Source organism: Orbicella faveolata, unplaced genomic scaffold, assembly GCF_042242905.1.
Source record: "Orbicella faveolata isolate gen_17 unplaced genomic scaffold, um_ofav_v1 contig_24, whole genome shotgun sequence".
In the NCBI taxonomy this organism is placed as follows: Eukaryota; Metazoa; Cnidaria; class Anthozoa; order Scleractinia; family Merulinidae; genus Orbicella; species Orbicella faveolata.
The window spans coordinates 13,461,275-13,487,394 of NW_028301552.1; the positions used below are offsets into that span (position 1 = coordinate 13,461,275).

At 40.7% G+C, this 26,120-nt stretch overlaps 1 long non-coding RNA gene across 1 annotated transcript in view; it reads right to left on the minus strand.

Annotated features, from left to right (window-relative positions):
• Window positions 1–3,670: 3,670 nt before the first annotated feature.
• The window catches only part of LOC110059329 (uncharacterized), a 34,112-nt gene continuing 11,662 nt past the window's right edge, over window positions 3,671–26,120 (minus strand). Inside the window, exon 3 of the long non-coding RNA XR_002297747.2 lies at window positions 3,671–4,611. This is a non-coding gene — a long non-coding RNA (uncharacterized LOC110059329). The remainder of the gene's footprint in view (window positions 4,612–26,120) is intronic.

The window sequence follows — 26,120 nt, forward strand, 5'->3', positions numbered from 1 at the left end:
GCATTCAACAACTTCGCGTGTAATGTCACGCACTTGTCTCTGCCACTCAGGCGTGAAATATTCATTCACGAGAAACGCAATCAAGTGAACACTGACAAGCATGTTTTTTTGGTATGCAAATGCGGCCGTGTGTTTTTAATGTAATTATTCAAACGAAGGTTAATGCCGCCGCTTTTTTCGCTAACTCTCCCAGCCAAAAAGGAACCACTCGTGCCAGTCATAACCGTCCCAGGAGCATGCTTTAATAAAATTCTTGTGCTCTTCGCTGGCTTCTATAAGCTCTATCGGCCAGCTTAGCGATGCTTTATGAAGCTTTCCATCCCTTTCGAAACAGGGGAAACAACAACCCTCGAAAAAGCAGTCCGCATATTCAAAGCAAATAACCATCCGCACAATCTGCTGCTTGAATTTGCAGAAAGGCAGTTTTAAAATATTCTCGTGTACCTTGGTCCACCCCATTTCTTTTTTTTTTCTTTGATTTTCAACGCGATGAACTCTTTGAGAATTATCTCACGAAGCTCTGGAGGGATGGTTTGAATAGCCTTTGAAATGGGGTCTAACCCCATTCCCCCAAAATTTTCGTCGCTTCGCGAAAAAAGCTCGCATGAAGACATGTGTATTTAGTCTGCAGAACGTTTCTCAAAAAGGCAAAAAAAACGTGGGGACCGCGGAACAGAAAGGTGCGCGCCATAAAATTTTCTTTTTGGAGAAGAGCACGCTCAGTGCATACTGCGCCGACATGGCTGCATGTGGGCTTTCCGAGGCCATTCAAAGCATCCCTCCAGAGCTTCGTGAGATAATTCTCAAGGAGTTCATCGCGTTGAAAATCAAAGAAAAAAAAAGAAATGGGGTGGACTGAGGTACACGAAGAACTTTCAAAACAGCCTTTCTGCAAATTCTTGCAAAGGCTGTCTTTGACGGTAATATGGTTTAAAATCGGTGACTGGTATTATGAAACATGTTGTTCTTCATGTTTCAGAGATCGGGAAAAATACATAAGATTTGGTTCAAAAAAACTGTTCATTGCGCGTTCAAAAGGAAAGCAAACACTGAAAGCTGCAAAAAAAGGAGAATCAAACCTGTGGGATGAGGTGTATTTTTGTGACCCAAATAAAGAAAATTAATCTCACATCGCGCTCGGTATAACGCACGGTCACGTTTCTCTAACTGGGGTGTTTTGCGCTCTGCGCGCGTTTTGGGCGTCGCGGGCTTTGCCCTCGTTTCTTTCTTGCAGCTCCCGCAAAACAAGCTCAAACTGTTTTTTCGCTTTTTTCCTTGCGCGGTACCGCCTCATTTTTAGCGCGCCCCCGCCGCACTGGCTGCACAGACGGTACTCGCTTATAAGACCGATCCCGCAGCCTCTGCACGGCTTTGGCTCTTTCATCCCTTTTTTCAGCTGGTAGTTGTGCTGGCCGCAGTACGCCCCGTAACAGCGCTTTCCGCAGCTTTCTTTCCCGCCCCGCTTCAGCCACCCGCACTTGTTCGGCGCTCGCGCCTTCCCCGCTCCAGCCATATTACACCCGGCTCGCCCCTTTCTAACATACCGCACTCCGTTGCCCCCGCGAGGGGCGGTTGAAACCGGTTTTGTCCCGTTTTTCCGTGGCCGCGGCCGCCTCTCCGCCGCCCCTCGTTTGGCGGGACGCTGCGCGGGGTCTCGCTGTTGTGAGTAGTATATAGGGGATTAACCAAATACTGTTTGAATGGGGGAGCGAGTTTGGGCTTATTGCTGCCCCCACCGTCAAGTCCAGCGGGGCGGTGGGGGGTGGACTGGACTTGACGGTGGGGGCAGCAATAAGCCCAAATGAGCTCCCCCATTCAAAACGGTATTTGGTTAATCCCCTATATACTACTTTTTTAGAGCGCCGGCAATATGTGCTATTTTCCCAGTTTCGGCAGGCATCCAACTTGTGTCGAGAGGACCGAACTTCAATTAATCCTAGAAAAATTCGATTAGAATTTTTAATCAAATAAAACTCATTTTAGTGATTGAATAGGTAAGGGCTTCGAAATCCCAGCTCATGCGAAAAATCGAATTTTCGAAGCAAAATCAGTGGTCGGTTTTTGCAGAGACAGCCTCTTAAAATATTAAGCTAGTAGTCGTAAATCTGTACGAACTATTATTTCCAATTATTAGAACACACTCGGTACTTTCGTTTAGGAATCGCTTTGCTGTCTCAAACATTAAAGACTCTCTGTCGACCGACATGTACTGCGCGCGTCACCCGAGGTTTCGAAACCTACAATTTGTTGTTGTCGATGGTTTCGCTCTTCAATCATTTATAATCCGAAGCATCCGTCTGGATTATTAGTAATTCATTGTCTTTAACAGTAAGATTCAATATCACTCTTAAAATTGAGGAGAACATTTGGTAGAAAATTGTCTGTTTGTGACATATTTGAGAAGCTAAACAACGGCCCGTACGATGTGATTCGGTGGAAGGTTTAGACAACAGAGACTCTGATCTTCAAGAGAATTATCGGAGGAAATATGTCCAGAATCGGTGGAGGAACAGTTATGATGCACTCGGATACAAGAAAAAACTATTGCTCACGTCTGCTGTAGTAAGGCTAGTGACAATGAATTGATTTTATTTTCTTTCGCATTTCAGCGTTCTGAAAAGACTATCGCATGGCCTGTCGATTAATCCAGTTTTAGGTTAACTAAGGCGAGATTTCTTGAAATTATATTGATGAAACTAAGCCCTTTCTCCGCTCTGTTTTTTTCCTTGAGAAGAAAACTTTTCTAGTAAAATGGGCAAACTGAAAACGTTTAAGTATCCGTACGAGACCGGTTATCGATCAAAACACTGTAGGGATTCTAAATCTCCAACGAAAAATGAAATAGTATTTATCGCTCTTATTCTGCATCACGACTAAGGCAGTACTCTAAACGAGGAAAGAATTGTAGATTCTGTATATATACGTTTGTGAAAGAAAATAAAAAAAAATAAAATTTAATTTATGGAATTGTTTCAGTTCTCGGCGTGGCGCCTATGGCGGCGTGAACTTTGTAGCTGACATTTGTCACTGTAGTATTCCTAGAAGTCACTAAGGTCAATAACTCGAGCAACACAAAGCCGCACTTCAAACTCACGCTCGTACACACATGCACACACACTCGCTAGGTCATCTGACCACTGTTCATAGTCCCGGATGTCCACAGGACACCATATTCACCTCGCGACGCGAGGTCAGAATTTCAAAATACGTTCAAAGCTCTTAGCCAAAAGGCATCAAAAGCAAACATATTACATCTGTTTTTACCAGTAATTTAAATTTGAGGCCGCCAAATGCCCAAAATCCTTTCGATTTTTCTAGAAGTTTCTTCAGCGACAGAGTCAAAACAAAAACAAACGCTCGCAAAGCATTCAGGTCGACAAAGAGTCTTTAATTAAGGGGCTACTGGTTTATCAGCTTTTCTGTAATGTGATGCCCACAACGACCAAAGTTTGTTGGTTGCTCTGCTTGCTTAAGGCGGGGGTCTACCTGGATTTAAGTGACGTTTTAGGAAGTTCAAAGAGGGACTAAAAGGAAAAAAAGTTTTGGAACACCACCAGACAGTTGAACGCCCCCCGAAAGGGTACCCTAGGTTGGTGGACAACTGTTTGGTGTACGTCTACCAATTTTTAACTTCACATTCTAACTTTAAAACAACATCAAATCATCAAAATTTCCTATTTCCATAAATGATTTTACTAATCCTTTGGGAAAAACTATTTATCCCCAAATATACCCCAAAATCACCAAAAAAAATTTACAAAACGTAGATATGCGGGATGAGCAGAGATATTTTTGACTGCTTGAAACGTGAACGAGATATTTGCGCTAAAACCATAATACCCAGCCAAAATACGGCCTTCATGTTAACCCCCGTCTTAATATGCTAGTAGAACATTCTCACCAGCACATCTAAAACCCTGGAGAAAGAAAATTACTTTTGATCGTCATGATCGATCAGATTAGATATACACAATATGTCATATTTCTGACATGTAACCTTTACATGCTGTAAAATGAAATGAGTGTCATTACATAGTGCTTTGATGTGTAGTTTGGTGAACAGTGGCCATGCATCAAAAATGGTTTTCAAAGATTCCCCAAAGTGTGTGTAACATACAAACTTCAGTGTGACAGCAGAAGCATATCACCTCTAGGTGATATGATTCTGGTGACAGTCATTAATTAAATAGTCCACGCAATCCAGTAGAGCGACTAGCTAGATAAAAGAAGAAATCAGTCAGAAAGTATGTGATTCATAGGCTACTAGAGACGCCTCAGATGTGGTTTCTGATTGTACAGTTATTGTATTGCCTTCATTTTATCGCCACTATTGGAGTTATTGTTGATCTTGAATATCCCGCTGCCAATACAGCCTCCAAGCAAAGACAAAATAATACCAGTAGTCGCATCCCAACGTAGCCAGAAAAAACAGATCACGCCAATGCATCCAGCCACACCAATTCCTATCAGGGCACCCGGGTCAAAACTTGACGCCCGGTTGCAGAAGTATTCGAAGGCGCAGTAGGTCAAGCCGCAGACAAAGGTAATGTATATGACCGTGATAAGGAGGTCTGCTGTGCTCAGGAACATTTCGTCTATGCTCTGTTGGCTCTGTAACATAAAGTGGAAAATGCAAAACACATGAGGCAGTGCAATTCCAAAGTTACCATCATCAGGGCTCACCAGGGTATTGGTTATGGTCATGACATTTCTCACATTCAGGATCGCCTCTTCGACCACTTAAGATGTGTGTCATGTGTCTCTTAGGTACCGTTACAATAATAATAATAATAATAATTATTATTATTATTATTATTATTATTATTATTATTACATGAATACATGATCACCTGCCCATTACAACAGTGAGCTATAAAACAATTTAAAACTAAAAAAGTATACCGATAATAATGTAAAATGAGCTCAAAACTATCTCAATTTTGTTCAAATCTATTTTATGTGCTATTTTTATCCAACTCTTTTGTATTTTTTTTTTTACTATTTTTCTGGAATACTTTAAATCAAGTTTTAAATCTATTATTTTGAAACAAAAAATGGCAAAAAAATAGTCAAAGAGTGCTAGTCAAAACTTCTGTAACTTAGCTTTAAAATAGCTCTAAAGTATATGAATGAAAAAAGTTGAAAATAAAATAGGTTGAAAATAGCCTTAAAATAGACATAAGATAGAGGTAAATAGACATAAAATTGGGTCAAATAGGAGAAAAACCTTGGAAAATAGGCTGAAAATAACATAAAACAGGGATAAAATAGTTTTAAGGTAGACGCCCTTCTCTTAAACATATTTTATCCCTGTCCAGAAAGATCATAAAAAATAGGAGCACGTGATCCGAAACGATTGACCGCGGGGAAATATTAAGGTTCAGGAACTAGGCAATCCAATACTCACCACTTGTTCAAGTCGTGAAGGCTATGATTCAAGTCGTTCAAGTGGTACGTACGACTCGTTAGAGGCGTAAAATAGAGCTTACAATTGGTACCATTGGTTTAAGTGATGAATGTGGTACGTTTCAGTGAAAAAAAAACACACTTTGGAACTTTGCATGTCATTGCTACGATTATCAGTTGAGTAAGGCGCGACGGAAGTTTGGTAACCAGGTTTTAACCTTTAAATCGTGTTGTTGCCACGGGCAACTGGCCCCGCTTCCAGTGGCAACTTAATTGTTACGTTGGCCTTTGACGTCATTAGCAACAAAGCGCGCGAAACTTTAGGCGACGATATTGTTACCATTGGAAACGAGGAAAGTTGTCCTTGAAAACACCGTAATTTTAAGGCCAAAACTTCCTCACCGAAAGTCCGTCGAGCTTTACTCAACTGATAATCATAGTATGGACACTTAGAATATTTCAGCCCAAGTTTAAGGTAGGGACCTTGTCAACTTGCACTACTCGTACAACTCGTGCAACCGGTGAACTGTATCTCATTATGGACACTTAGAATACTGATTTCAACTCAGGTTTAAGGTACGGGCCTTGTGAACTCTTACGACTCGTGCAACTAGTGCAACGGGTGAAATTGCATCTCATTATAGACACTTAGAATATTTCAACCCATGTTTAAGGAAGGGGCCTTGCCAACTCGTATGACTCGTGCAACTGGTGAAATTGCATCTCAGAGAATGGGCCTTGTCAATTCGTACGACTTGTACGACTCGCGCAACTGGTTAATTAAACGACGTCTCATTATGGAAGGAGTCTCGCTAACTCGTTTGATTCTTTTCAAGTCGAGCAACTAAAGAACGTTGTTTCACTTGAGTCGCTTCATTTTATACTTTCTATTTTTTTTTTTTATTGTTGTTGACCATAAACTCAATCAAACGTCTACATTTCGCGTGTTTTTTTTAATTCTTCTCGATAGAGAACATAAGCGAACATAAGCATAAGCATAAGCATTCGAACATAAGCGAAGATACGATAGTGTGAGTCGAAATTGTTGCAGAATGCAAGGAAGATGTCATTGTTGGAGGCTGCAGCACTACAGCAAGCTTAGAAGAGAGTATTCCCCTTCATTCATTATCTCGATGACACACGTCTTGAAACAAGAAAAAGACGAAAGAAGTGGGCTGATCTGGGCGAAGTCATATCGAAAGAGGGAGGCATCAAGGATTTCGATCTCGGTTTCACCGCTGCTGTAAAAAGGTCTTTTAAAACCTAGAGATTTTCATGGCCTGTTCATTCTACTCTGGCTTCTAGTGGGAAGCTCCACATTGTCAAGGTAGATCAGGCACGAATTTGGGATAAGCCGGTAGCCTTCTAACTAGTGAATTCAAACGATTCCCCGAGTCCCAGACCAAAATAATGCGGAAATCATAATACGGCAAATTAGACGGATCGAGTTTTTTTGCCCTCGAAATAGACTTTCAGAAACAAATAGACAAAAACTTCGTCTTACAATGAGGCGATTAAGATTGCCGATGAACCAGCTATGTATTAGACTATTCGCAGCCCTCTATTTTCTCGTATTTTTTTCAATAATTGAATGCGCGAATAGAATCGCGAGAGAACTGGGCGCGAATGAAAAACGGGAGACTTTACAGGGGGAGCTCGGTTCCGGCGGGTATATTTTGCAGGTTGCAGGTTGCAGGTTGAAATTTAATTATAACTGGAAAACCGCTGGCACTAAAAATAATTAATAACCTATATACTCGTCAGGGGTTCTTATATAAAGTAGTTCGCCTCCTTCACATAGTGAAAACACGATCGATTCGCGCTATAAGTACTTATCGATCGACAAGCTGAGACCAGTGAAATCTCTTCAAAGCCATCTGGATGGCCGCTCCACAGACGTTTCCATCGATTCCAGATTTGGCCCGGGTCCTCAACAACAGAAGATTGCCATCACAAATGAAGTAAATAAATAAAGAAATAAAATAATATAAGATTTTAACCGACGGAATATACTAGCAAAAGCTCAGTGTGCTTTCAGTTTGGTACTCACAGGGAAGAAACCAAATTCAGCAGATATTTCAGATGATATTTCAGATGTTTCTTCAAAAACAATAATTCATTGCAGGTTTAAAATCATAGGAATATACTCTCCTCACATCGCTTCGGCCGGTTTGGCACTTAGGTGGAAGCCATCTTTCTGAGCGATTGTAAACGGCGTCACGTAACAGTCACGGTAAGTCTACCACCTGTACGTTTCTTTTAAGTGCCAGCGGTTTTCCAGTTATAATTAAATTTCAACCTGCGACCTGCAACCTGCAAAATATACCTGCCGGTTCGGTTCACTCACCTTCCCGTCCCAGGCTTCTGTTCCCGTCCCAACTCCCGCTTGCTTCGCGCCCATTTCGCTCGCTTCTTCTTTCGCGCGCGTTGAAAAATAGCGAGGCTGTCAACAGTCTTGCCATGTACTCAGTCCGGAATATCCCGATAAATTAGGACATCTGTGATGTCACGAAACTCAGGTTTCAACTAATGAGAATGCGTGTTTTGGTTGGAGTGTTGTGTTTCACAACAAACCAAGAGATTCAAGATGGCGGACAAAGAGAGTCGCGAATACTTTCCAATGCCATGAATGCGGGCGTTCAGGAGGTATATATTTACCTCGAATTGAGTTAAATACTGTCCAAATTATAAAATAAAAGGAAAGTTTGGGTTTGCGTTCCATGTCACAGACAATTCTGCCCAGATAACGATTATCCTCGGACCGAAGGAAGTACTACGGAACGCAATGCGGGCCATGTTTGACGAGCTGCTCTTATCATTCTTTGAAAAGAGACCATACAACCAGTAAGCATCTTTACTCTGCATTTTTCTAAGCACAGAAATGATCAATACGAGAATTGAGGCTTTCCTCTTATCTAGGGATTATCGGGCCGAAATCGACAGCACGCGCGTGTTCTTATATGCCAGCAAAGATTAATTTTAAATGTTCAAAATGTTATACGTTTTGGCTAAATCGAGGAAATGAAATCATTATTAAAACATAATTTTCAATATCGCATATGAGTGAGAAATTCTTGTTCTTTTATACAAAATAAACTATCCAAAATTTTAGTGCTGTCAGATGCATGGATAGTCAAAAATTCTGTTAATATATTTTTTGTAAATCTGAAATTTCTCCATTTTGGTATTTATTTCAAATATTCTTTGTATCTATTTGTTACTGTGCTAAAAGATATCATGCGTGATTTCCACATTTAAATTATGAAAACTTACGTATAATTGCTCACTTTCACAAGTTATTTACCCAAAAATATCAAAATATAATTCCTGGACAGGTTGACAAGGGAGCATTTCACAATCCATCCACATGTCCCAAGGTTTTATATATTTATTTAAAGTATACAAAACAAATTCAGTCTTGAAAGTGAAATCCATTTATTTTATTCACTCTTTAGGTACTGTCGACCATGAATTTGCCTCTTGGCAGAATGCAGGACCTGAAACAAATCACAAGCGCTTAGAAGATTATTACATTGCTTACAGATGTCAATATTATTACAAATGTATTTTTCGTTATAAAATATGAATTTATTTTGAATGTAGTTACCACATTAGTCTCACTAAATAAGAGGGTGCCCTCAAGTGGTCTGATGACTCCTATGTTTTCTATTTTTTATTACATATTCTTAACCAAACTGATATGTTTCCTGTTCACAACCAATTAATGTTTTGCATTAGTTTCACAATTAGTCATGTTCAACACTCGACACTACATTCTAAACTCTTGTACCTTTTCAGTCTTTGCTTTAATAAAAATTATTTTGCAAAAATATTACTTTCTGGTACATTCAAGCTTCATGGGGAGGTGAAAAGAATCATCATCTACTAGGAACAGCTGTAGTGTATATAGTTTTTAAAAAATGCCAAAAAAAAGAGTACAATGCCCCCTACAAACCTTAACTTACATGTTTGCATGGCCCTCAACGTCTGGTAAATGAGCACAAACAATCTCTCTACCCTTTGTGCCTTTCCTTGGGATACTGATTGCATCCATTTACAGGGAATCACTGCACTACCCCTGGACTGTCTGTTTCGCTGCCACTTCTGTGCCGTAGGTGGTTTTCAACAGGCTGCTGGCTCTCCAGTGATACAACTGGGGTGCACATTCGGTGAATCCACCAAAACAGAGGGGTAACCCGAAAACACTGACCCCCGGTCCGCGGACTCCCACAACGGACCGGGTCCGCGGACTACCCTACGGACCGGTCCATGGACTACCCCTACGGACCCCCTCTACGGACCACCCTATATTAGTGTAAAAATAATAAACAAAGATTTCTCTTACGGGTTGTTTAATAGATTCAGACTCGTGTCGGTGATTTTTCGAGTGTTACACTGTGCAAATGTAACAGACTTGGATTTTTAATACCCCACCCCCCCCCCCCCCTCACCTCCCCCCAAAAAATGCCTAAAAGCTGTTTTCAGCGTAAGGAGATGCCGATGGTAAGAAGGAAAGTTCTTACCTTCCATTCGTGGCTCAATCTGGCTATGGAAGATATATTTTTAGGCCGTTTATTCTTGTTTGTATCTGTTATTCCGCTGAGTAAATTGTGAAGCCTGGAACGAGTTCACGAACCCACGGGAGGATGGGCTGAACAAAATGGCAGTTCGAGGGGAAAGAACACAAATTTCGAGGCTTCCCGGAGGCTTCCCCGTACGCGTCTTTCGTATACTTTATGGCCACAGCAAAGGAAATGGCAATGTGCAATTATATAAATTGCACCCTAGCCTGAATCCAGGTCTGCCCATTTGCACAATGACGTTCGAAATTTCGCCGTCACGAGTAATTTCTTAGACAACCCGTAACTGAAATATTTATTTATTATTTTTATTATATTTTGGGGAGTGGTCCGTAGAGGGGGTCCGTAGGGGGAGTCCGTGCACCGGTCCATAGGTAGTCCGCGGACCCGGTCCGTAGTGGAGGTCCGCGGACCGAGGGTCAGTGTTTTCGGGTTACCCAAAACAGAGACCTTGTTTAATTTCGTCCGCGTGCTTAGCGACGTCTTCTTTCCCCTCTTTTCCCTTTGCTTTTTCCCCAAAAATTCGGCAAAGTGCCTCGAGCAGTCGAGTATGCTCTTCCATGTACTTAAGAGAGAGAAATTGAAAACAACTGTCATAAAAATGAAGGAACGATGCATTACTCAAGCCTTATAACAACAGCGGTTCAGGTACACTTGTAAGGCCTCAAATTCAAAGAGAGTTTACAAAATATCGGCGTTGTTTACAACCGTGTAATTTGGCATGATGAAACTTTAACAACACTAGAACCAGTAAAAAATATACACAGGTCAATGAAAAATAAGTAAATCCTAGAAAAAAACGCGTACACTTTACTAACCTTAATATTCGGCCACAAAATCGCGTCTACATCGTCGCTTGACACCAAAAAAACTCAATGATTAGGAGACAGTCAACGTTTTCCCACTACCAAAATGGCCGCTTATTCTTCTTCTCAACGTTTGGTCGCAAAAAGTCCTGGATAATGCTGGCCAGACTTTGTGCGAGACTGGAAACAACATATTTTCTTTGTCCGCATGAAAGGTCCGCCATTTTCCCTGCTAACAATAGCTTCATGACGTCATGGCCGTCCTAATTTATCGGGATATTCCGGACTGGTACTTGTGGATTTCATATACAAGCAACACGCACGAGGTCGATAATTCGGCTAAGTTTCCAAATGGCCCTTCTGCATACACATTTGTTTCGTTCTTTGAGTAACGAAATATATCTCAATTCATACAAACTTAAAACAAACCAAGCAATAATAAATATATCAGGAAAGTAAAAAAAAGATTTAGATTCTATTATATCGACGAGAGATTGTCGCGCTGAAGGAAGAATGACAAAAATACAGTGAAGGGGAATTGCATTCATTTAACTGACAGTGCACTGAACCTTTTGTAAAGACGTTTGCAACTAGTAAACTAGTAAAGAATTTGTGTAGCTTGCCGGTTTCGCTCCCAATCGAGTTCGTTACATGTTTGCTACACACAACTTCCAGTTCGCTACCTATTTAATTCGAGTTTGCTACTATCGATAAACTAAAACTGCGATACTTAACTGTATCAAAAACCAATCCAACCGTACCCACCATACTCCAGGCTTCTGGAGGACGCTCCTTCAATGCCGAATAAATAACCGGTCACAGCTGAAACGTATGAAACCGCTAAATATGTCTGTGCTTAACCTTTCTTCGACGCTTCTGCCGCTAAATACTGAGCGATCTCCACTAACGTATGTTTGTTATGACTTTCAAGTGCTTGTGTAAAATTAAAAAGGATTCAAACTTCATTTCATTAGGTTGTAGAAGTTTTAAGACAGTGGCAAATGCATGTATGCTTAAGGATGTCGCGCTTATAATGCTGACACATCTTTATAGTGTTCCCAGGTTTCTTTTGGGAAAGCTTCAAATTACTCCAGGCTAAATTTTACATATGTTCAAGTTCAATAATTGTTTTATAACATATTATAATGAAGTTTCCATATAAAGCGCGCTTTGCTTGGCCGAGACAGCGTGCTTTTTCAGAGAACAGATGTACAGTAAGTTTAATTGGAATTTTTTGCTTAAAACACTTTCATGGAGCGTAATAACGCTCGTTCCCTAAAAAGCGATCTCTGGTCATCTCAGCGAAGTGAAACTCAACAATTACAACACTAACCCGACGAGTAACCAGTTAAAAGCTTGCTCTGATATTCTCTCCTGTACTCGGAGTAGAACCAGTGGGAGCAAAGTTTCCCCCTGGGGAATGTTGAAGAAACATGATGTCAGTAGCCTTTTAGCGTCGGCGAAAATTGTCGTAGCATCTCAGCACAAAAGCGAAAGTTCAAAGGAAGAACTCTCTGTCTACCAGGCGCATATACAACCTAGTTATAGAGCACTAAAGCAAGCTGTAGCACCACAGCAAGCTTAGGAGAGAGTATTCCCCTTAATTCAATACCTCTATCTCGATGGCATTCTTCCAGAAACAAGAAAAAGGCGAAATAAATGAGCTGATCTGTGCGAAATCATATCGAAAGATGGAGTCGTCGAGGAGTTATTCCACGTCGGTTTCACCGTTACTTTAAAAAGGTCTCAAAAACTAGCAATTTTCATCTCCCGTATATTCTACTTTGACTTTAAGTGGGAAGCTCGACATTGCCAAGGTTGATAAGACATGAATTTGCGATTAGCCGAGAGCCTTCTAACTAATCAATTTAAACGATTCCCCGAGTACTAGACCAGAATAATGCGGAAATCATGACACGGCAAATTAAACCGGCGGATGGAGTTTTTCTGTCGTCGAAAGAAATACTTTCAGAAACAAATAGTAAACGAAACTTTCGTCTCACAACGAGACGATTAAGATTACGGATGAGCTAGCTATGTATTAACTGTTCATAGCCATTTATTTTCTCGTATTTCTATTCCATCATTGAACGCGCGGATAGAATCGCGAGAGAACTGGGCGTCAGCTCAAAACGACTTGACCGGGGTGACTCGGCTCACTTACCTTCCCGTCCCCACCCTCGCTTGCTTCACGCTTGCCTCGCTCGCTTCCTTTTTCGCGTGCGGTGAAAAATAGATTGGTTGCGAATAGTCTAGCTATGTATTTGTGGATTTCATATACAAGCAACCACACAAACACGAGGTCCACAATCCGGCCAAGTGTCTAAAAGGCCCTTCCGCATACACAGTTGTTTTGTTCTTTGAGTAACGAAATATATCTCAATTTATACAAACTTAAAACAAACCAAGTAATAATAAATATATAAGGAAAGTAAAAAAAACGATTTAGATTCTATTATATCGACGAGAGAATATCGCACTGAAAGTAGAATGAAAAAAATACAGTGAGGGAGAATAGTATTCATTTAACTGACACTGTAATGAACCTTTCGTCAAGATCCTGTCGACGGACTTTGGATAATTTTAATACTAGTAGGAAATATGCAACTTTGTGTAGCTTGCCGGTTTCGCTACCAATTGAGCTCTACTGTCTACGTTCGAGTTCGCTACACGCAACTTCTAGTTTGCTACCTATTTAATTCGAGTTCGCTACTAATGATAAATTAAAACTTTGCGAAACTAAAGTGTATCAAAAAAAGCAGTTCAACCGTACCTACCATACTCGACGCGTCGGGAGGACGCTCCTTCGATACCGCTTGAATGACTCATGGATTACCACTGAAACCTATAACGCCGCTGAAATGTCTGTGCTTAACCTTTTTTCCACGCTTGTGCCGCTAAATACTGAGCGATCTTCACTAACGTAAGTTCGTTTTGACTTGCAAGTGCTTGTGTGAGATTAAAAAGGATTAAATATAATCGAGATGCAAACTTTATTTTATAACGTTGTACAAGTTTTAAGACAGTATCGAATGCATGTATGCTCATGGATGCCGCGCTTATAATACTTACATACATTTATAGTGTTTCCGGGTTCCTTTTGAGAAAGCCTCAAATCACTTCAGGCTAAATTGTGCAAATGTTCAAGTTCAATAATTGTTTTATAACATATTATATTATAATATAGATAGGACCCTGTGTGCGCTCTGATTGGTCAAAAACCCATGTTTTTATCAGATTATAAAACATAGAAAAAGTGTGTTTAGTTGTTTTTCGCCACATTGCCTCTATGTCATAAAGCAAATGAAGAAGCTTAAGCCTTGTGTTACAGTGTAATAAAACACTTCTGACATTTGAGAACACTCGAGAAATGTTGAAAACACGAGCCGCAGGTGAGTGTTTTTTACATTTCCCTCGTGTTCTCAAATGCCCGTCGTGTTTTATCACAGTGTAATACACGGCTTAGGCTTCTTTATTTGTTAAATAAAAACTGATTTGTAACCAGGTGGTTTCTGCTATGCCGTACAAACTAGTTCCCGGATTTTGGTATTACTACATGCGCACGCATGCCACATGCATTCTTGTCCCCAGAGCTTCCGTTTCTTTTGGTCACTTGGTCGGCGAAACGGAGGACATTGGTAGCAGCAATTACTGGATGTCCGTAAATCACGGACATCCGGTAACGCAGGCGTAATTTTTGTCCGCATATCTGCTCATGCTCAGAAACTAATCCTGAGGGAGAGGTGGAGTGTGTTCTTCAGTGTTGACAGATCGGACTTCAAAGAAGGGTAGACAAAGGTTTTCACTTCGCTGAAGTTAGGTGATTTAGAGTTAAAAAGAGAACAGAAAGCCTCCTTGAATTCCGTCGCTTCAAACACGGTTGCAAGCTTGTCTCACGTTACCAACGGGTTTCGTTGTGCATTTTGTGGTGAACCGTCTAGAAAAATTCAGGGATCGGTAGCTGTGTCCTTGTTGTTTCTTTTCTTCGTATTCGATAAAAAAAAGAGATGTTTAAAAGAGCGAAGTGCAGTTGTTAAAGCAAAGCAATCAGGATACTACATGTAATACGTCTATCGATGACACCGTGAAATTTGTGTATGGATACATGGAAGATTTTATGGAAATCAGCCTTGGAAATTTCATTACTGACCGGAGCATTTAACTGTAAGCCATGCTGATAGATAAAGGGAAGATTTTCTAGTGGTAAGAACTATTTACTTCCTGGTTATTTACATAGGTTTGTAAGGAGCAGCAGAATAAAGACCTGTTGAACTCAGGATAGTTAAGACGATGTTTACGATCGAGAATGGCATCGTTGAACTGCTTTGGTTACGCGGAAACTTTTACAACTCTTTCGGAACGATTGGGAATGGTCGCCAATTGTTTTGCTCTTTTTTTCGTAAAAGCGCGCCAGCGAAGGTGCCGCCATCCGGGCCGGAAGTAAAATGGAATGCGTAGAGCTTTGTAATTTTCATTTCTGCTGCGCATTCATGTTTTTCAGCCAATGAAAAATTCAAATTTTTTGGTGCGTCCAGAGCTACTCGTCAACGACATTTTAAGGCGACTAGCAGTAGGGACGAGAATGGCCGTTATGTTGAGTCGCCATGTCCAGCCAGATTATTTCGTGAGACACAACAGATTGGCGACGAGAATTCAGATCCCATGCCATGAAAATAGAAATTTCGAATCTACGCCACGGTGCCGATTGACTGGAATACCTACGTCGAACGAGTAGAGCAATACTTCATCGCCAACGAAATTGAAGAAGAGGAGCAAGTGGCAGTGATGCTCAGCCTAATGGGAAACAAAACATTCGGGCTACTGACGGTCTGCCTGAGCAAAACCGTCCGACCTGTCCTTTAAAACTATTGCAGAAAAACTACAGAAACATCCATCACCGAAACCACTACTCATAGCAGAGTGATTCCGCTTTCACAAGAGAAATCAACTTGAAAGTGAGCCCGTAAGTACTTACCTTGCTGAATTAAAGAAGTTGAAACTGTATTGTGAGTTTGGAACGAACTTAAATGACGCGCTAAGGGATAGACTTGTACCGGTGTAGACTGCACAACGAATTTATCCAGAAACGGTTGCTCTCGGAACCAGAGTTGACATTAGCAAAAGGGACAGAAATTGCATTATATAGCCATGGAAGCTGGGGCGAAAGATACCTTAGAGTTACAGGGCACTAAAGAATCAGAAGTTAACAAAGTACCCAATGGAAGCGACAGAATACCAAATGTGAAACTGAAGTCCCGCGATCATTGTTAGAGATGTGATGATACTACACATGAATCATAGGAGTGTTACTTCATTAACGAAACGTGTCGGAAATGTGGGAAACTGGGCTACATCCAATGATCGAGTTTGCGGCTCAAGAAAGAGTCAGAACTTCAACCGACGAAGAAAGGATGAAAAGCCCAATCTGCCTTCCTTTGAGGTGGATGATGAACGCGATGATGGTAGCTTAGTTGCACTACTAGAAGTCAATAATGTTAACCAAGTGGCAGCTGGGGATGTCATCTGGGTGAAAACAAAGATTAATGGTCACATCCTGAAAATGGAACTCGACACAGACTCAGCAATATCCACACTCCCATTGCAAGAGTACCGACAAGGGAACATTTCCAAACACACCACTGGTGGACACAACTTCTATTTTGAAAACCTACTCAGGAGAGAAGATAAAACCAGAAGAAAAACTGCTTGTTCGTGTGGAACAAAACGATCAACTTAAGATGGTGTTCAGTTTAGACGGATAATCCGTCTATTTTTATCCGTCCGATTATCCGTCTAAATACACGGATAATCGGACGGATAAAACTAGACCGATTATCCGTCTAAAATGAACACCGTTTCGTTTTCACACTAAGGTGGATTATCCGTGCTGGACGGATAACCTGTCTTAGACGGATTATCCGTCTCTAGTGTGAAAACGGCCAATGTCTGTGCTTAACCTTTCTTCGACGCTTCCGCCGCTAAATACTAAGCGATCTTCACTGAGGTAAGTTTGCTGTGATTTGCAAGTGCTTAATAGGATTGAAAAGAATCGAGTTGCAAACTTTATTTTATTACGTTTGAAAAGTTTTAAGACAGTGTCGAATGCATGTATGCTGATGAATGTCGCGGTTATAATGTTGACTTACATTTATACCGTTCCCGGGTTTCTTTTGGGAAAGCTTCAAATTACTCCAGGCTAAATTTTACATGTGCTCAAGTTCAATGATTGTTTTATAATTAAGAAATAGAAAACATGTACCGTGTTTCCATCGAGTTTTAGTATAAATCTACTAACGTTCTATCACGAATGCAGTTCTCTGATTGGCTACGCTACTCACTATCTATTCTGTGATAGATAGTAAGTAGCGTAGCAGTGCGCCCTTGTTAACAAAATAACGGCGGCTTCTTGGCGTTTTCGAAGTGTCTGTGTACAGCAGTTAGATAGAGTTTTGAACGGCTAGTAGATTTCTACTAAAACAATTAGATTATTCGCTTTCGATTTTTATGCGTGATAGTTGACTCGTGCTGCAGCCTCTCAACTATCACGCGATAGAAATCTCGAGCTCATAATCTAATTGTTTATTAGTATAATTTCAGAGCTGAACAAAAAGTTTCCAGCAATCTAATTGGTTGAACGATTCCTTATATGACGCTATATTCACCGCACCAGAACAAAGGAGACTTTTGTCTGATTGCCTGATTTGTTACCCTGGTACTCAGGCTCTTACTAAGCGCGCGCTGTCGAAATCTTAAAAACAAAGATGGCGTCCGAAAGAGCGATTTCACCGTTGACTTTGCTTCATCGCTTGTTCTAGAGTTTTAGGCAAATGTTGCAGTTTTCTTGCTTTGTCCTCTTTTTCATAATGGTAGGAAAATGTAGGGCGGGAAAGCTCAAACTTCTCACGGGTTACCGTTTTCGATTTTACTGGCGAACAACTGTTTTCCTCGTGGCTTTGCAGGCCGGAAAAATGTTCCGCAAGAAGTGCAAAAAACGCAAATGTAAAGTTTAGAGAAGGGGTAGTGTGTAGAAAGTGCTGCTGTAAGTTAATTAACAAGAGTGCAAGGGTGTTACAGTAAAAAAGGAGTTTGTTGTGTCTTTTTAATTAATTCAATACATGTATCGATCTGTAAAAACTTACTTTGATTGGCTTCCTTGGAAATCAATGTGATATTCTTGTAAAAATTGCGTTCTCCACTCTGAATCTTGCTCTGTTTTTATGAGCATTTGCAAGATAGGGAAGTTATATAAAAAATGGCATTGACATATACGCATAAAGTGAGCTTTTGAACTAACCAGTTTCAAGCATCCTTCATCCCTTTCATCATCTCAATGACCCAATGACAGAAGTAGGAATGGCTGTGTAGAGAAATCTTTTATCTGCCTCATGACAATTGACTGGCAAAGAAATGTTTATTTTACTCATTCAATATTTCTGCACCACTTCTGGTTTCCCACATAACTTTGAAGAAGTCAATGCCTAAGGAGAAACTGTTGAGGATCTTTATTACCTTAGTTTCTTTGTACAAATGAGTTTCCATATGTCATGCTTAATTTAATTTTGTTGCCAGTGCACGTACTCTAAAACAGCTGCATCAGCAAGAAAACAATGGCAAAAGACGTTTTTCTCACTGTCACAGCCTCTAAACTAGATACAAAGTTATGAATACCGTAAACTTTCTTCAAGTCGTAAGTTTATGTAAGATACTCGAAAATGGTTCGTGACAAACTGATGTCACGCTATGGTCGAAAGAAGCAAATTTTGGTCGTGGAAGATTTCTCTTCGAGGTGAATTTTGGGCAACCGGGACACCGGAAACATCCTCATTTCTTTACGTTAAACTGTAGCAGAGTAAGTGTAGTTTCACTAGTTAAAGCCGATTCCCATATCACAAATTAGTTTTTCGGATGTTCACAAAAACGCCAGCTCAATCAAGACGGACCAACCGATAAAACAGCGTTGCCAGGGAGTATCGTGAAATCAAATGCAGGGATATTTTGTTTGATAAGGTTTATAACAACAAGGGTTGGCTGGAGTAAACTTTCACTCAACTTAAATCAAATGAATGCTTTTCTTCAACAGTATAAAACCATGCCGCTCATTTTAAGAGCTGTAAAACGCGAATCGTTATAAACTGAATTTCTAGAATCTAATTCCGACCTCAAATCACTCACCCGACTAATAGTAAACAGAGGAACACCGGAAACAGGGTACCAAATTTTGCCGGGGCATAGTGCACATTAAACAGTCACCCATTAATGGAATTCACATGTCACGAAGGAGTACAAAAGTCTCAGAGGTTTGAAGACAAATTTTAATTTTGAATTAAACAAAAATTTCATTTATCGATCACAACATTCACTTCACTTGAAAATGAAATGGTTTAACTCAAAAACACAAAGGTACCCAGAATATGAAAAACAACTTCATAGCAATGCTGGACTCGAATTTAGTGAAGGACTGACGAAAAAAGAAATGGTCAGATTTTCTTGTTTAACCACACTTTGAAACCGAAAATGAGAACAACATGGTTTTCTCATCTCCGCAAGATGAGACGAATAAAAATCTAAAATATAAACTCAAGGAACCAGTAATACGTTTTACTTACCACAGTAGCCATGTTCCTTTTGGTTGGCGTCGAATAAGACCTGTGGTACTCTTCAAAGCACTGCAAAAGTGAATCAACGCTTGCTTTGCTTCATCTTTGTTCCAAGGAAATCGCCATCTTTGTCGGTGACATATGTGAACGAAAAGCAGTTTATCGACCCTAAAATTGCCATAAGCGAAATGAAACGGGCAGTTTTCTCTTCACTTTAAATTGCTTTTCACGGTAACATGCCTTACATGATTCACTGAGGACCAATTAAAGAATGATTCTCCTTCGAAAGTTCGGTTGTCAAATTTAGCAGCACCGAAAACCGCGTGTTCAAGCAAAAGTGCGAAAACGGTAAAACTTTTTTTTTACTTTTTCGCTCATGCGCAGAAAAGTCTCCTTTGTTCACCAGGCGATGAATATAACATTTTCTAGGCCTAGTTACTTAGCTCGCCACCTTTGCCATCTCTCAAGTAAACATGGCGTACAGTTGCTGAATGAATTTTTCATTTATTCGGAAGACATCACTCCAAGTCCAGGATATTTGAAAGGATGGAGAATTTTTAAAATGACTGCTGTCGCCCTTAGACCAAAAAGCCTTTCAAGAACTCGTATTCAAGGAATTTAAGAATCGTAAACGCAGTGGTTGCGTTGATCGCCAGTAGGTCAGATTTATTTTTGTTCAAACTAAAGCTACTCATTTTTAGACGATGATGACAACTGTACAAGAACGCAACAACGATGAAACAAAGGTACCGGATAAATTTATTTTTCGTAGTGTTTCGCCTGTTTTACTGCCGAACTCAATGAGTAAATTGATTCGCAATCGATGTGCATGTAAGCTTATTATTAAAACTACGGCTGCATACGTGTATGCAAAGGAACAATTTCCTTTGTGTTTTTACGTTTTAGTCCGTTATTCTGTAGTCCTCTTTGTTCAGCTCTGAAAATTGTACTAAAACAATTATTCGCCTCAGGCTCAGTGAACATTGGTAAATATTCACATCGACTTCGTCTCGGTAAATATTCACCAATGTTCACCTCCCTTTCACGGATTTGAACCAATCAGCGCGCGTATTTGCTTTGGTTTATTTCCTAACATTTTATAATAAAGTTTACATATAAAGCGTGCTCTACTTGGCCGAAAGAGCTTGCTTTATCAGAGAAAAGATGCACAGTGAGCTGAATTTTTTCCTTTTTTGCTTCGCACTGTTTGACAAATTTGACCCCAATTAATCTTTCCCTGTGACTCAAACAGACGTAGTGGAAACGAGCTCTTTGTCTGCGGTAGTCATATCTGCCTGGAGGCTAGTTTTAACAACAGAACAAAGAAGTGCTTTGTTGGATTCCGAAAAGAGACGTGGCGAAATAAACAAATTCTAAACCTAACGAATGCTTTGATAAAAGACATTATAATTAGTTACCAAGGCTGAAATTATACTTAAGAGTCCCTGTCCATAAAAATGGAAAATAACTCGGCAAGGGTCGAAAATTCGATTTCGCTCATATTTTCATGGTAGATAGGCTAGGGCGTGACAAAAACTACTGGATGGTTTTTTTGGCAAAATATTCTTTTATTTCAAAGAAATATGCAAATTACCAACTTCAGTTAAAATCGTCATTTGATGCACCATTTTATTAAACAAGTTTGAGAGCCTCGCATGCAAAACCACATCATTCTTCCGTCTTTAAAACAGTTAAATATTTTTGTGCAATGTTAAATGTGTACTGGGTTGGTTTTAGGGAATGTTGCGTTGTCTTTTTGGATGCAAAATAATTAAATTTCGCAGACATGTATTTCATTTACTTAAAAGTACTTCGTGTATAGAATTAATTTTCACCATGTGCGAAACCTTCAAATGGATTAAGGTTCTGGTGGTTGAATCGCAGAAGGATGATCTACAGATTCCTGTAAAAATTTCTTTGGGCAAATGATTGTGAGCGACGCGAGAGCTTTTCAAAGTACGTTTAAAATGCAAATATTTGACCATTCCCTCGTTAAATTTCAATTTACGGGTTAGACGTATATTTTACCATGCGCCACATGACTTGACCAATGTTAAGTTGAAATAGACACAGAGCTGATAATTTCGAAATGTTGTAACCTCATTTGCTGTAAAAGGCAGGTCCAAAGCCGATTTAACGTGTTTCTCTCACCATTCGTCGCACATAAAGTAGAAGTTTGCTTTTGTTTACAAAACGTCCGATGTACATCGCCAACTGTCAACTTATTTAATGGTCGAATACCATGAATCTGTGACCCTCTTTCGACACATGTGATCACCACTACATCTAAGTCAAAAACGGCTAAGTCATTTGTAGATAGTTGCTTGCTTTGCACTACACCAAAATATTACGTTTGATCATCATGGTTTGATGGCTTGAATCCTTGCTTGAAACAGTTCCTTGTTTGTCACGCAATACTGTCATCGCATTTTAGGGGATAGGGGTAGGACAATTTCTATTCTAATACATAAGGCTCCGTAAGGCTGGGAACCACTGGGAGCACACAATCGTGTTGAGTAGGAAGAGATTAAATTAAGCAATGAGAAGAATGAATAGTTTACCATTGCCCTTGTTGTTATCTTTTACTCGACCACCGCTACCTACATGCCCTGCGTAATACTGTAACGCTAAACTTATACCTACAATCCCAGCCAAAAGTAGTTGGGACACTTGAGCTGTATCACGTATCCCCCTTCCCCCCTAATCAATGTTGGAAAATATCGCGTTTTCTCCAACAAAAAAGGGAAAAATCACCTGATTATCAACGTTGAAAGTGGGGGGAGGGGAGAACTTGCTTCGTGTCCCAAGTCTTTTGTCTGGGATTGTCTGAAAGAAGAATTTAAAGAATGTCACACCACTCGCTCTAACAAAGCTTGGAGAAGAGGGGAGTTGTAACGTCTCGCGGGTACAGCTAACGAGCGCTACTAAAAAGAAACAAGATACAATGACAAGTTTTACCTGGTCGGGCACTAAGAAACGTAACGTCATCTTTCTAAATGACCTTCTACGGTAGGCGATTGGTAAGTCCGTGGCATGACCTTCTCTTGCCTCTTGAGGGGCAAACGGCCCACTTGCTTGCCCGTAAAATGCAACTTTGCACAAGATGTTGTGCTTAAAAAGGATGTTTCTATTTCCTGCACTGAAAAGTACGACCTTGTCTACGTCTTTAGAGGGGTGGTTGATTGGCGCGAAACAGAAATGATGCAAATTCGCTTGAAACAGTAGGTGCCGGGCGAGTGGATATTTTCGCCTTGTCCTCGCCGTTTCGCGGAGTTAATCTGTGGACAGCAATAAAGCGTTGCTGCTACCTAAACGCGGTTAAATTATGCACGTCTTTCTTCGTTTTCCCCTCTAATACCGGACCGCGTATAAAGCGAGGTGTGTTTTCGGCTTCAGAAGTGCCACCGGGTTAACCGCCGCTATTAACCCTTACGGTTAACCATTCTGGTAACACTTTTTGGTTCCAAACTGCTACGTGTCATTCGAATTATACCTTTTTCCGCGTTATAGGAATTACGAAAAACCATTTAACATTGTCTGGGATCAAGAACTAGCAACAGAGAGCTTTCCGAGAAGGTTTATATGGTTAACCGTTCAATTGAAATAAAAAGGGTAGTTACGTAGTTAACTTATTATCTGCGGCAAACGGTTAACCATATTTCAAGTGTCAAACTCGACTATTTTGCCACCAAATTGCTTCCATCCTGCATTTCAAATAATGTGAAGTGAGAAATTTTTGAACCTTCTGCCAATTGGGAAGAACAGGGAAGGTTAGGTTGCAAAACGCTGACTTTCAAATGGTTAACCGTTGTGGTTAACCGTTGTGGTTATTCGTGCGCGTTCATAAAACACATGGAACCCGGAAGCTGTCGTGTCGCGTGCAATGGTGATATATATGATTACTCTACACCGATAAGCATTTCATTGGGTTTAAGTCAATTTTATTTAACACTATTCCGTTAAACAACACAAAGATCTGCTACTTTGCGAATTGATAATCCTGGAAAATGTCTTAAGTAATAGACACGAGCTCTAACCTTCCCTTAAATGCCATTTTGCTTGAAGCAAGTCCCAAATTTCGTTTTGCTACAGGCGGTTACGGGTTATATTCCACGAATATCTGCACCGAACCTTAATCTAGATTAACGTAAAAAAGTTCTGTCCAATTTCCAGAAACAAAGTGTACGTCATTAAGCCGAAATCAAATTCTAAAATATCGTGACGCCATGACGATCGCTGGCGTTACCTTTATTGGAAAATTCCTCGCATATCTCTTTCAGACAATCCCGGCCAAAAGTAGTTGGGACACTTGAGCTGTATCACGTATCCCCCTTCCCCCCTAATCAATGTTGGAAAATATCGCGTTTTCTCCAACAAAAAAGGGAAAAATCACCTGATTATCAACGTTGAAAGTGGGGGGAGGGGAGAACTTGCTTCGTGTCCCAAGTCTTTTGTCTGGGATTGTCTGAAAGAAGAATTTAAAGAATGTCACACCACTCGCTCTAACAAAGCTTGGAGAAGAGGGGAGTTGTAACGTCTCGCGGGTACAGCTAACGAGCGCTACTAAAAAGAAACAAGATACAATGACAAGTTTTACCTGGTCGGGCACTAAGAAACGTAACGTCATCTTTCTAAATGACCTTCTACGGTAGGCGATTGGTAAGTCCGTGGCATGACCTTCTCTTGCCTCTTGAGGGGCAAACGGCCCACTTGCTTGCCCGTAAAATGCAACTTTGCACAAGATGTTGTGCTTAAAAAGGATGTTTCTATTTCCTGCACTGAAAAGTACGACCTTGTCTACGTCTTTAGAGGGGTGGTTGATTGGCGCGAAACAGAAATGATGCAAATTCGCTTGAAACAGTAGGTGCCGGGCGAGTGGATATTTTCGCCTTGTCCTCGCCGTTTCGCGGAGTTAATCTGTGGACAGCAATAAAGCGTTGCTGCTACCTAAACGCGGTTAAATTATGCACGTCTTTCTTCGTTTTCCCCTCTAATACCGGACCGCGTATAAAGCGAGGTGTGTTTTCGGCTTCAGAAGTGCCACCGGGTTAACCGCCGCTATTAACCCTTACGGTTAACCATTCTGGTAACACTTTTTGGTTCCAAACTGCTACGTGTCATTCGAATTATACCTTTTTCCGCGTTATAGGAATTACGAAAAACCATTTAACATTGTCTGGGATCAAGAACTAGCAACAGAGAGCTTTCCGAGAAGGTTTATATGGTTAACCGTTCAATTGAAATAAAAAGGGTAGTTACGTAGTTAACTTATTATCTGCGGCAAACGGTTAACCATATTTCAAGTGTCAAACTCGACTATTTTGCCACCAAATTGCTTCCATCCTGCATTTCAAATAATGTGAAGTGAGAAATTTTTGAACCTTCTGCCAATTGGGAAGAACAGGGAAGGTTAGGTTGCAAAACGCTGACTTTCAAATGGTTAACCGTTGTGGTTAACCGTTGTGGTTATTCGTGCGCGTTCATAAAACACATGGAACCCGGAAGCTGTCGTGTCGCGTGCAATGGTGATATATATGATTACTCTACACCGATAAGCATTTCATTGGGTTTAAGTCAATTTTATTTAACACTATTCCGTTAAACAACACAAAGATCTGCTACTTTGCGAATTGATAATCCTGGAAAATGTCTTAAGTAATAGACACGAGCTCTAACCTTCCCTTAAATGCCATTTTGCTTGAAGCAAGTCCCAAATTTCGTTTTGCTACAGGCGGTTACGGGTTATATTCCACGAATATCTGCACCGAACCTTAATCTAGATTAACGTAAAAAAGTTCTGTCCAATTTCCAGAAACAAAGTGTACGTCATTAAGCCGAAATCAAATTCTAAAATATCGTGACGCCATGACGATCGCTGGCGTTACCTTTATTGGAAAATTCCTCGCATATCTCTTTCAGACAATCCCGGCCAAAAGTAGTTGGGACACTTGAGCTGTATCACGTATCCCCCTTCCCCCCTAATCAATGTTGGAAAATATCGCGTTTTCTCCAACAAAAAAGGGAAAAATCACCTGATTATCAACGTTGAAAGTGGGGGGAGGGGAGAACTTGCTTCGTGTCCCAAGTCTTTTGTCTGGGATTGTCTGAAAGAAGAATTTAAAGAATGTCACACCACTCGCTCTAACAAAGCTTGGAGAAGAGGGGAGTTGTAACGTCTCGCGGGTACAGCTAACGAGCGCTACTAAAAAGAAACAAGATACAATGACAAGTTTTACCTGGTCGGGCACTAAGAAACGTAACGTCATCTTTCTAAATGACCTTCTACGGTAGGCGATTGGTAAGTCCGTGGCATGACCTTCTCTTGCCTCTTGAGGGGCAAACGGCCCACTTGCTTGCCCGTAAAATGCAACTTTGCACAAGATGTTGTGCTTAAAAAGGATGTTTCTATTTCCTGCACTGAAAAGTACGACCTTGTCTACGTCTTTAGAGGGGTGGTTGATTGGCGCGAAACAGAAATGATGCAAATTCGCTTGAAACAGTAGGTGCCGGGCGAGTGGATATTTTCGCCTTGTCCTCGCCGTTTCGCGGAGTTAATCTGTGGACAGCAATAAAGCGTTGCTGCTACCTAAACGCGGTTAAATTATGCACGTCTTTCTTCGTTTTCCCCTCTAATACCGGACCGCGTATAAAGCGAGGTGTGTTTTCGGCTTCAGAAGTGCCACCGGGTTAACCGCCGCTATTAACCCTTACGGTTAACCATTCTGGTAACA